The sequence below is a fragment of the Balaenoptera physalus genome (genome assembly GCF_965194825.1).
Source record: "Balaenoptera physalus genome assembly, chromosome: 2".
Taxonomy (NCBI): domain Eukaryota; kingdom Metazoa; phylum Chordata; class Mammalia; order Artiodactyla; family Balaenopteridae; genus Balaenoptera; species Balaenoptera physalus.
This window is the reverse complement of record NC_138883.1, coordinates 35946907-35958234: the sequence shown is the minus strand read 5'-3', so window position 1 is coordinate 35958234 and position 11328 is coordinate 35946907. Positions and strand designations below refer to the sequence as shown.

Sequence of the window (11328 nt, the reverse complement as noted above, 5' to 3'; positions counted from 1 at the left end):
ATCCCACATGCCGTGGAGCAACTGGGCCCATGAACCACAACTGCTGAGCCTGCGCGTCTGGAGCCTGTGCTCCGCAACAAGAGAGGCCGCGAGAGTGAGAGGCCCGCGCACCGCGATGAAGAGTGGCCCCCACTTGCCGCAGCTAGAGAAAGCCCTAGCACAGAAACCAAGACCCAACATAGCAATCAATCAATCAATCTTTAAAAAAAAAAAAAAAAAAAAAAGAAGAGTCCTTTTCCTGTCAAGGCAACTAAATATTATTTTGCTCCCCTTGCCACACGGATATATATAGATAGATACAGATATAGAGACATAGAGATATAGATGTAGCTATAGGTAAATAGATATAAGCAGAAATAGAGATATATATTTCATTTTTACTTGACTTTGTCCTGAGCAGTAAAAATCCTGATTTTACCTCTTCCTGCTCCAAGCAGGTGATGCGGTGGTGTCCTTAACCTGTAACAGAACCCTTCATCTTCATTAGATCGCCAGGTCACTGGCCTTCATTAGCCTGCTGCAGCCTCTCATTTGATTTGCATTGCAGGTTCCCTATTTAGGTAATGATTCTAATTTTGAAAGTCTCCAGAGGTTACGACAAAGAAGCTGGGCCAGAAAGAAAGACGGACGGAAAGGAGAGAAGCGGTGCTGCCTCTCCTCACCCCTGCCCTGCCCTGCATCCTCTAGAGAGAGACAGGTTGCAGGCTGGTTGGCATCATGGAGCTTGGGGACCTGAGACTTGTTCTATACTGTCTTTTCTTCGGTAAATGAGCATTCATAGTTAATGCCTCAGAAAGCTTGACAAAAGGAAACCAAAACTTTAGTCTGAAACCATCAAAGGCATTTAAAAGGCACCAGCTCCTCTTGTGCCCCGCTCTCTTTTATATACAATACAACTGCCACAGCAGCTTGCCCCCTCCCTTCTTGCCTCAGAGCCTTTGTACATGGTGCTCTTTGAGCCTGGATCTCTCTTCCCTGATAAATTCCTACTTATCTTTTGGGTCTCGGTTTATATATCATTTCCTAAGAAATACCTCTCGTGGCCCCCTGATCTAAATCAGTTCCCTCTTTTATTCTCTTTTTTAGTATCCTAGTAGCCTCCTTTACCACACTTATCATAAGTGACACTATATATTTATTTGTTGTCTTTTGGTTTAACATCTATCTTCCCCAGAGGAACTTAGGGGGATACTGTGGACTGAATGTTTGTGTCCCCCCTCAAATTCTTATGTTGAAGCCCGAATCCCCAATGTGATGGCATTTGGAAGTGGGATCTTTGGGAGGTAATTAGTTTTGGGTGAGGTCATGGGGATGGAGCCCTATATCCATGATGGAATAGGGACACCATGATGGAATTGGTGTCCCTATAAGGAATGAAGAGACCAGGGCTTTCCCTCTGCTGCATAAGGACACAGAGAAAAGGTAGTTGTATGCAAGTCAGGAAGAGGTTCCTCACCAGAACCTGACCACGCCAGCACACTGATCTTGGACTTCCAGCCTCCAGAACTGTGAGAAATAAATGTTTGCCATTAGTCTATGGGGCCGTATCTATTTTGTACAGCATGGTATCCCCAGCATCTCACATCGTGCAGTGAATTGGCACTTAATTCATGTTTGCTGAATGAATGACCAATCGTTTGCTGCTGTTGATAAAAGAAAGGGCTACGTCTTTCCAGCGGGCCAGAGTCTGAGCACACTCTCCGCCCTGCAGCCTGGGCTGAGGGTCTTACTAACAGCAGGACTACTCACAGGATGTAAGTGATACACTCTGGTCTCTGCCACCAGCATTAGCAAGAAAAAGAGAGTTGGGAGAGGGAAGCTCAATGAAAAGTCAACAGAATACAAAGTCCTTGTTCCCAAAGTGTTAAACAAGAAGTTAGAACTCCAAGCCAGTGTGGGCTTGTGCTGCGTCTTTCATCTCATGGGGGTTTTCTTCTCCCCTGAGGAGAACTACGTACTCCTGACACTCCCCAAACTAGGACTACTCCAAAGCCCCGCTGGCTTTGGCGAGTTTATGATTTATAGTTTGCTCCTTCAAGCAGGCAGCACCCAGACACTTGTCTGAACCAGGGGTGCTTTTGCAGTCAGTAAGGTCAACTAGTTGTTTTCATTTCCTATGGATACTGTAACAAAGTACCCCAAATTAAATATAAATTTATTACCTTACACGTCTGGAGGTCAGACATCTAAAATGAGTCTCACCGAGCTAAAAGCAAAGTGTTGGCAGAGCTGTATTTCTTTCTGGAAGCTCTAGGGGCGAATCCCTTTCCTTGCCTTTTCCCCTTTTTAGAGGCTGTCTGCGTCCCTGGGTTCATGCCTCCTTCCTCCATCTTCAAAGCCAGCAACATTGCATCTCTCGGCCCATTCTTCCACGATCACCTATCCCTCTCATGCTCTTCTTCCGTTTCCCCCTTTTACTTTTAAGGACCCTTGTGATCATATTGGACCCACCCATATAACCCAGGAAAATCTCCCTATTGCAGGTCCTTAAATTAATCACATCTGTAAAGTCACTTTTACCACGTAAAGTAAAATCATCATAAGTTCTGAGGATTAGAAGGTGGACATCTTTGGAAAGATTCTCCCTACCATACTGGTAAATTATTCCCAGTCTCAAGAAACAGATAAAGAGTTTGTAGCTCCACCCTGCCGGTTCCTTTGAAGAGGCAGGGAATATAATAAGAAAGAACTGAGGATTGGAACACTGATTAAAAAACAAAAGGATCACGGTGATGGTTGACCAGGGCTCCCTGACCTGTACAGGCCTCTGCTATGGGGGTGATGGCCAGTCCTCGTGTCTGAGTGATTCCCTGGGCCCAGCACAGGGACCAACTTTCCAGAGCCCTGAAGACAAGGGGTAACACCCCAAAATATGGACTCATTTTCCACTCTACCTTCATTGGCCAAGCAGCTGCCAAGAACAAAGGCCGCATCTCCCGATACCTGGCAAACAAATGCAGTATTGCCTCACGAATTGATTGCTTCTCTGAGGTACCTACCAGTGTATTTGGGGAGAAGCTTTGAGAACAAGTTGAGGAGCGGCTGTCCTTCTATGAGACTGGAGAGATTCCACGAAAGAATCTGGATGTCATGAAGGAGGCAATGGTTCAGGCAGAGGAAGCGGCTGCTGAGATTACTAGGAAGCTGGAGAAACAGGAGAAGAAACGCTTGAAGAAGGAAAAGAAAAGGCTGGCTGCGATTGCCCTGGCGTCTTCAGAAAACAGCAGTAGTACCCCGGAGGAATGTGAGGAGACAAGTGAAAGACCCAAAAAGAAGAAAAAGCAAAAGCCCCAGGAGGCTCCTCAGGAGAATGGAATGGAAGACCCATCTGTCTCCTCCAAACCCAAAAAAAAAGAAATCTTTTTCCAAGGAGGAGCTGGTCAGTAGTGATCTTGAAGAGACAGCTGTCAGTGGAAGTCTTCCCAAGAGGAAGAAATCTTTCCCCAAAGTGGAACCAGATAGTGACCCTGAAGAGTCAGGAAACAAGAGGGTCCCCAAGAAAAAGAGGAAATTCTCTTCCAAGGAGGAGCCTCTCAGCAGAGGACCTGAAGAGGCTGCTGCCAGCAAGAGCAGCAGCTCCAAGAAAAGGAAAAAGCTCCGAAAGCTGTCCCAGGAAAATTAGAATGGACATTTCCCTAGTAGGGCAAAACTTGAAGAGGTATTTCCCAACCCATCCCCTATAGCCCAATAAAAATAAAAACAAAACAAACCAAAAAAAAAAAAAAAAAAAGGAGTGGCAGAATCCTAATGGCAATGAATCCCATTCTCCAACATGTTAGCCACCACAGTCAATAAAAGCCACCTGTGAAAACACTTCAGGCCCTGAGAAAGCTATGTTAAATACCAGATTGGAGTAATGTGAAGTCTCTGATATTTGTTAACAACAAATTTGGGGTACTCAGAGGTACATTTCAAAGCCATTTGTGTCAGGAATTGTTTCAGCTGCAAATAACAGAATAACCACGTACCAGTGGCTTAAGCAATAAAGACATTTAATTATTTCATGTAACAGAAAGCTTAGAGGTAGGTGGGTCCAACATGGGGGCAGCAACTGAGGGTCAGCAAGGACCTAGGGTCTGTCCATCTTTCTGCTCTGCCTTTCTTAGTAGATCAGTAATGTCTCCCCTCATGGTGGTAAGATGGCTGCCACATTCCAAGAATCATGTCTTCCCAAAATGCCATCCCAAGCACAAAGGGCAAGCATGTGGAGGAGGACTGTTTCTCCTCTTGCTACTCTCTCTTTTATCAGACAGGAAACATTTCCCAGGACTTCATTGGCCATTCAGGGTACTGGTATTCCCTGGCAAAGAGGAATGGGATTCTATGATTAGCATAGATCAATCAGAAGTTGTCCTCTGTGTGTGTGTGTGTGTGTGTGTGTGTGTGTGTGTGTGTGTGTGTGAACATTGACACTCCAAGTAGAGTTGGGGCTCTGCTAAAAGAGAAGAAGCGGAATGGCTATTGGGTAGGCAATCAACAGTGTCTGCCATATAAACATTAAGTGTTATCTATTTTTTTAAATAGATCTTTACTGGAGTATAACTGCTTCACAATACTGTGTTAGTTTCTGTTGTACAACAAAGTGAATCAGCCATATGCATACATATGTCCCCATATCCCCTCCCTCTTGAGCCTCCCTCCCACCCTCCCTATCCCATCCCTCTAGGTCATCACAAAGCACTGAGCTGATTTCCCTGTGCTATGCTGCTGCTTCCCACTAGCTATTTTACATTCAGTAGTGTATATATGTCGATGTTACTCTCACTTCGCCCCAGCTTCCCCCTCCCACCCCATGTCCTCAAGTCCATTCTCTATGTCTACATCTTTATTCCTGCCCTGCAGGAATGGTTCATCAGTACAATTTTTTTTTTCAGATTCCATATATGTGTGTTAGCATATGGTATTTGTTTTTCTCTTTCTGACTTACTTCACTCTGTATGACAGACTCTAGGTTCATCCACCTCACTACAAATAACTCAATTTCGTTTCTTTTTATGGCTGAGTAATATTCCATTGTATATATGTGCCACATCTTCTTTATCCATTCATCTGTCGATGGACATTTAGGTTGGTTCCATGTCCGGGCTATTGTAAATAGTGCTGCAGTGAAAATTGTGGTACATGTCTCTTATTGAATTATGGTTTTCTCAGGGTATATGCCCAGTAGTGGGGCTGCTGGGTCATATGGTAGTTCTATTTTTAGTTTTTTAAGGAACCTCCATATTGTTTTCCACAGTGGTTGTATTTTTAACATGCTAATGTATAAATAGATAGATCTCCATTCAAAATATGGCAAGCTTTATGCTCAGATCTGAGATATTTATCAGACTAATCCTCTCATAAACTGGATCAGAACAATTTTGGTTCAAATATACAGAGTTACTCTAAATTTATCTGATTTTATGTTAAAAGAGGGGCATTAAACTTTGTATTCATGGACAAATTCCCATGGAGTAATCATCCATTAAAAAGTTATTTATTGAGTACCTACCATATCCCTGGCACAGTGGCTAAGCACCAGGACTAAGATATAGTTCCTCTTCTCGGGTGATTATAATTAGGATGGTTAAGTGTTATTACAGGTACAAGTACATGAGACCAGGGAATGTGTCTAGGGAGAGCCCTATCTTGGCGTTAGGGAGAGTTTTGGAAGATGTGACATTTAAAGAGATCTGAAGGACAAATGGAGTAGTCAGATGATGCATGGGATGCGGACTAGGCTATGGGCTGAGAAGAGGATGAGGGAGTGCTCCAGGCAGAGGAACCAGCTGTGCAAAGACTTGGAGGTAAGAGCACTTAGGAAAATTTTGAAAATAAATATAATTCACTATGGCAGGAGCAGAGTGTGATTGGTGGTGTGAGAAGAGAGATAGGCTGGGGTCACATCATGAATTTAGACTCTATCTCAAGGACAATGGGGAGTAACATAATCAGATTTGCATGTTAGAAATCCAGGTACCAGGTGGAAAATGGATTAGAGAGGATCAGTGGTAGTTTGCATTATTGGCCCCAGGGCTTACTTCCTCCTGCATCCACACCCTTGCCATGGCCTCCCAGTGAACTGAGTGTGCTTCTCCACCTCTTGACTTTGGGCCAGGCCATATGATCTGTTTTGACCAGTAGCACGTGGTAGAAGTAACCATGTGCCATTTCTAAGCCTAGGCATTAAGAAGCCTTGGGTGTTTCCACTTGCCCTCTTGTACCTCTGTCTTTGCCCAGGCCCATGGGGCCCAGGAGGAAGATGGGAGACAAATGGAGCAGAGCCAACCCAGCTGCTGCAGCCTGAAGCACAGCCAGCCCAGCTGCCCCACAAACTCATGAGAGAAATAACTGTCTTTGTTTTTATGAGATGTTGAAGTTTTCAGTATGCAGTATTATTGTGACTATTGCTGAGAGAGTCACACTAGAAGCAGAGTGATGTATTAGGAGACTATTGTAGCTGTCAGGTGAAGGCTATGGTCACCGGAACCAAGATGATGAGTGAGGAGATGGAGAAGAACAGAGAGATTCAAGAGACTTAGAAAACAGAATGCCATGACACAGTAGCTTAGAGAGAGGAATTAGTTTAGAATGTCTCCTGTGGTTCTTCCTTGGGTAACTATTCACTGAGATGGGAATATAGGGGGAAGATGATGTGCTTAGTTACACTGAATTTGAGGCACCTGTGAGATGTCCAAGGGGAGTGGTCCAGTAAACATGGGGTCTAGAACTTGAGTGAGGTCTCAGCTGGGCCATAATGTACAAATACGTGGGTCTGGATAGGGACCCTCGGGGGAGAGTATAGAGCAAGAAGAATGTGAAGGGTAGAACTTCGAAGAGGCCAGCATTCGAGGACAAATGAACAAGAGTCCTCAGAGAAGAGCAGCCAAGAGAAGGAGAAACATCCAGGGGAGGGTAGTGTCCTGGGAGCAAAGAATGAGAGGGCTCTACAAAGGAGGGTGTGGTCAATTGCGCAGAAAACTGGTGAGGAAAGAGGCAAAGAGTTTATAAGGAACCATAAAGATTTACCTAATTTACAAACAAAGAAAGGAAAGAGATTTTTGCCCAAGAAATTTCAGACAGTCCCACAGTAGATGAGTCAATAAAGCCCTAACCACAAGAACAGATGCTGAGACTCACTGAGATGTTCAGAAAACAAGCAAAAGCACGATCCAGGGCCTTTTGAGTCATTGTTTTTCCCGGTCCCTCTGGGTGAGTGGGTGCCTTTGAGCAGAACCTTGCCTTACCTGCAGCAGATTACTGTGTCATCCAGGCCACTCCACCCACAGGCCCTGGCAACCCTGATAAGTCCGTGAGAAGCAGCGTCTGTCAGTGCCAGGGCTGGCCAAGCCCCTCTGACTCATTTCCCATTGACCCAGGTGAACTTTCTGAGTTCCCTGGAGGCCTCTTATGGATCCAGCCTGGCTTCTGCTGGGATCCAGGATGGCTCCTGCTTTCAACAGCACAGCCGGCTCTCTTCCCCTGTGTTCTGAGTTCTGTAGACCAGCTGCTGGCTGAAATATCGATACCCCTTCCACGGTGTTCCAGGAGAGGCGCTGGAGAGGGGGTGAGACGTGAGTCTGTAGAGGAATGGGATGCTAGCACAAACGCACGCGGCCACCCAGCCCAGCACAGGACTTGCAAGCTCTAGAGGAGCAATTACCACATTTACGGCCTCGGCGATTGCTCAGGTTGGGGAATGCCAGCTACTTGAAGTTTGTTTTCCTGTTCAATTGAAACTGACATTTCCCCAAGACTGGATTACTTTCAAATCCAGAAATTGCAGCTCAGATAGTTCATAAATTTATTTCTGTTCCACCTTGTAGCAGTTATTACAAAGACTGATCAGCCGAAGAATATGGGCTTTCTGCTTTTTATTTCCTGTTTTATTGCAGTCACCTTTTAAGATAGGGTGGTGTGGTTAGCGGGGTGCAGGTGGCTCACAGGCAGCGGGAAAGGGTGGAACTGAGTAGAGAGAGGCGTCCTCTCACTCTCATGGACTCCATCTGCTGCCGACTCTACCCAGCCCCCTGGAGGAAGGGTCTGGAGAAAGATATCAAGGTGCAGAAGGGGATGAGTTAGGAGGTACCAGAAACCCCCCCACCATGCTGGAGGTAAACCCAGAAGAATTCGAGTGGGGCAGCCATTCTCTCCTCCTCCGCCCCCTGCAGCCACCTTTGGGGCAGGTATAGAGAGGGTCTTTGGTCAGAGGGAAGAGATTATAACCCCAGACTTCTGGAGAGGCCTTCTGGGACTTCAGGTGACTGACAGTCATCAGTCCTTGTGTGAGTGTGTTGGGTGTGTGGATGAGACAGAGAGATTTGTTATATAAACATTTTCCTACTAGAGGTAGACCCTAAGTAAGGGCCTAGGAGCTCACCAATAAATTGTCCCTGCTCTCCAGAAGCTCCTAGTCACTGAGCTGAGAGCCAGGACGGGTGGGCCCAGGTGCGGGGGAGCGCTATGGAGAGCTTCCTGGAGGAAGCGGAGGCTTCTGCTTGGAAGGCCCTTTGATGCGAGATAATTGCCTTCTAAGTGGTTAGACCCGGGCTCCTGAAACAAGAAAGGAGGCAGGTTGCGGGGCAGAAGCCCATTCCAGGAGTGACAACTGTGCTTTTGACCGTTAGCAGGGCGTGAAGAGTCCTCCCACTTGATATCCAGGCTCTGTCATTTGCTAGCTCTCTGGCCTTAACTTTTTGTGTCTCTGTTTCTTTATTTGTAAAAAGGGGGCAAAAATGGCTTCCCTCATAAGCTTGCCGAGAGGATACAATGAGAAAATCCATGGGTCATTTGAAGATGGTGCCTGCACACGGGAGCTTAGTGCAGCTCTGTTAATGGGGCAGGCCCTGACTTTGTGAATTTCAGAGGCGACAAGGAGGGTGAGGAACAGCCAGGGCCTGTACCTTTGTTCCTCGGGCCCTGTTCATGCAGAATAGAGGGCTGACCCAGTCATAATCAGCCTGAGAGTTAACTGACAACTTATTTTAAATGAGCAAAGGAGAGCAAAGTTTTTCTTCATCTATCACATGTCTTATTATCATCCTCACTTATTCCCTTGTGAAATAAATGGCTAGGAGCACAGTCTACCTTTCCTAACTGGGAGAATGAAATCTCAAGGTGCTTAAATAACTTGTCTGAAATCCCGCATTGAGATTATTAAAGGGTAGGGGTCTGAACTCTGATCTTCTAAACTACAGGCCCAGGCCTCCTAATCAGTCACGTTGCCCCCTTGTCATCTGGTACCCAGCAAAACCTGCTCACACAGGTGGAATGATTTCATCAAGTAAGTCATGCTCAGAAACAGAAAATGTCACCTTAGGTGTTTTCTTGGATGTTTGATTTTAATATCAAAGCTAGTTCTGACCATAACGAGCAAATACTAAGCGATTGATTCTCTTAGGTTTCTCTGACAGCAAAGAATGGAGACTGAGAAGCAAGAAAGGGTCAGCAGAAGGGGACAGCACCAGGTGACTATTACTGGTTTGAGTAGGGACTTGACTTTGCACTGTAACTCTGCTTGGCTATTCATCCAAAGGAAAATTGTGGCTTATAATTACAGAAAACCAGTACCTGGAATTATTAATAATAGCAAAAAAAAAGTTGTTTGCACAGCAAGTAATGTGTGATAATGTTTGGTAATTGATAGTCATTTCTATTATTTAAACACTAATTAATTCTTGTACTAAGCAATGTATTGACTTTACTTAGGGTGTTATGGCAGCCCTCCTAGCTTAAAATAATCCCTTACTGTTTTCTTTAGATAATTAAAATGCACTGCTTATTTGTTCTATTTGTGGATATTGATAGGACTGAACCTTCTGGGAAGGCTTTATGGGCAGTTTAGGCAAAAGCGACCACATGTAAGATCTGGTCCTTCTAAGGAGCCAGCCTGATACTTTTCTTACCAGGAGAATTCCCAGAACATCCCTTAGTAATCTGTCCACACAGTCCCCCTGTTTTTGGCTTTACTTGACCTATCTGTGAAATGAGAAGAGGCAAACCTGTGAATGCAGCTGCCATTCTGCAGCAATGACCCAGCAGGTCTGGCTCTGACAAGTTGCAGGGAAAAGTCCCTCCACCTCTCCAGGCCTGTGGGCTTCCTCTCTAGGCCTGTAAAATGAGGGAGAGGGAAGTGGTCATCCTTGCAAGTTCTCAGGGCTCTAAACTGAATGAGTTAACAGAATCAGTGACTATGCTTTCTTGCAGGTGCAGTGAAGGCTCTGACTGCTGGAAAGAGAAAAAAACACAAAAAAATTAATGGACCAGTGTCACTCAAGGATTCACAGGCAACAAACATGAGCTGTCTGTTCCTGTTTAGTATCTCTGCATCTTCCTGAAGGCTGAGTTTTACTATTTGACTCCTTCTATCCCTTTAAATAGCAGGCTGCACATAAAATAAAATCTACTGAACCTCAGCTGAGGCTCTAGGCTGAGGTCTTATATGAGATATTCCAGAGTATTTTTCCAAGTATATTTATAAGATGGGAGTCTTTACATTCCATTTATTGGGCATATTAATTTTGTTTTTGTTTTCTTCTTAGCAAGAGAGACAAAAGCTCTCTTATAAGCTGTCAGTTCTCACCTCACAAGGTCAGGGCTCAACTCCAGGATGCAAATATGTTGTATTGCTACTGCCAGCTTGTGGTTGTGCAGGTCAGTTGGTTTCAGCAACCTTGAGAGATCAAGATCATGGATTAGCATTTCTTATAATTCCATTAACTTTGTTCAGTTCCATGGCTTCATATCACAGTCTTGGCTCTACCCAGCTATATGCAAATATTTGTTGCTGGTTGTAAGAAGCGTTTGCTCTGAACTGAAGCTTAGTGCTGGATTCTTGTTACCTGTGGATGCCCCCTCTTCTCCATCTTGGACCAACCAATGCTGAGCCCTTTCCTGAATCACGGCTGGAAAGGTTAAGTTTCTTGGCACAAGAAGTCTTGTCTGCTTGGTTGAATTTTGACTTTCAGATGGTATTCTCCAGCTCAATGGCTGTCCCATCATCCTACTGAACAGGTCTAATGTCAGGCCTATGCCTTCCCCCAAATTCATTTGACCCACTTTGAATAAGGTGTCATGAGCCTTGTTAACCTGTCCTGAGATACAATCACAGATAACACCTCTTGGGATATTACACAACATTTGGAAGAGGTCAAACAAGGAAACATGGCTACTTTTTAATAAGAAACTTATCAGAGAACCAAAGGGCTACCCCCAACGTTGACTTTGGACTTTCCCTCCACTGGAATTCATTAAGAAAAAATATGGATAAAAACAGCTAAACTATTTTTTTTAATAAAATAATAGTGAGGAGGGACATGGCCTAGACATTAAAATATAATATTAATCTGA

General features: G+C 44.8%; 1 long non-coding RNA gene across 2 annotated transcripts; it reads left to right on the top strand.

The window, feature by feature from the left end:
* Positions 1 to 228: 228 nt before the first annotated feature.
* On the top strand, positions 229 to 10575 carry LOC309655971. Of its 2 annotated transcripts, none has more exons than XR_014261091.1 (3): positions 229 to 7553; positions 9380 to 9446; positions 10186 to 10575. It is a non-coding gene; the product is annotated as an uncharacterized lncRNA (long non-coding RNA). The 2 variants fall into 2 exon arrangements; XR_014261092.1 differs by having other exon boundaries at positions 229 to 7670.
* The last annotated feature ends 753 nt before the right edge of the window (positions 10576 to 11328 follow it).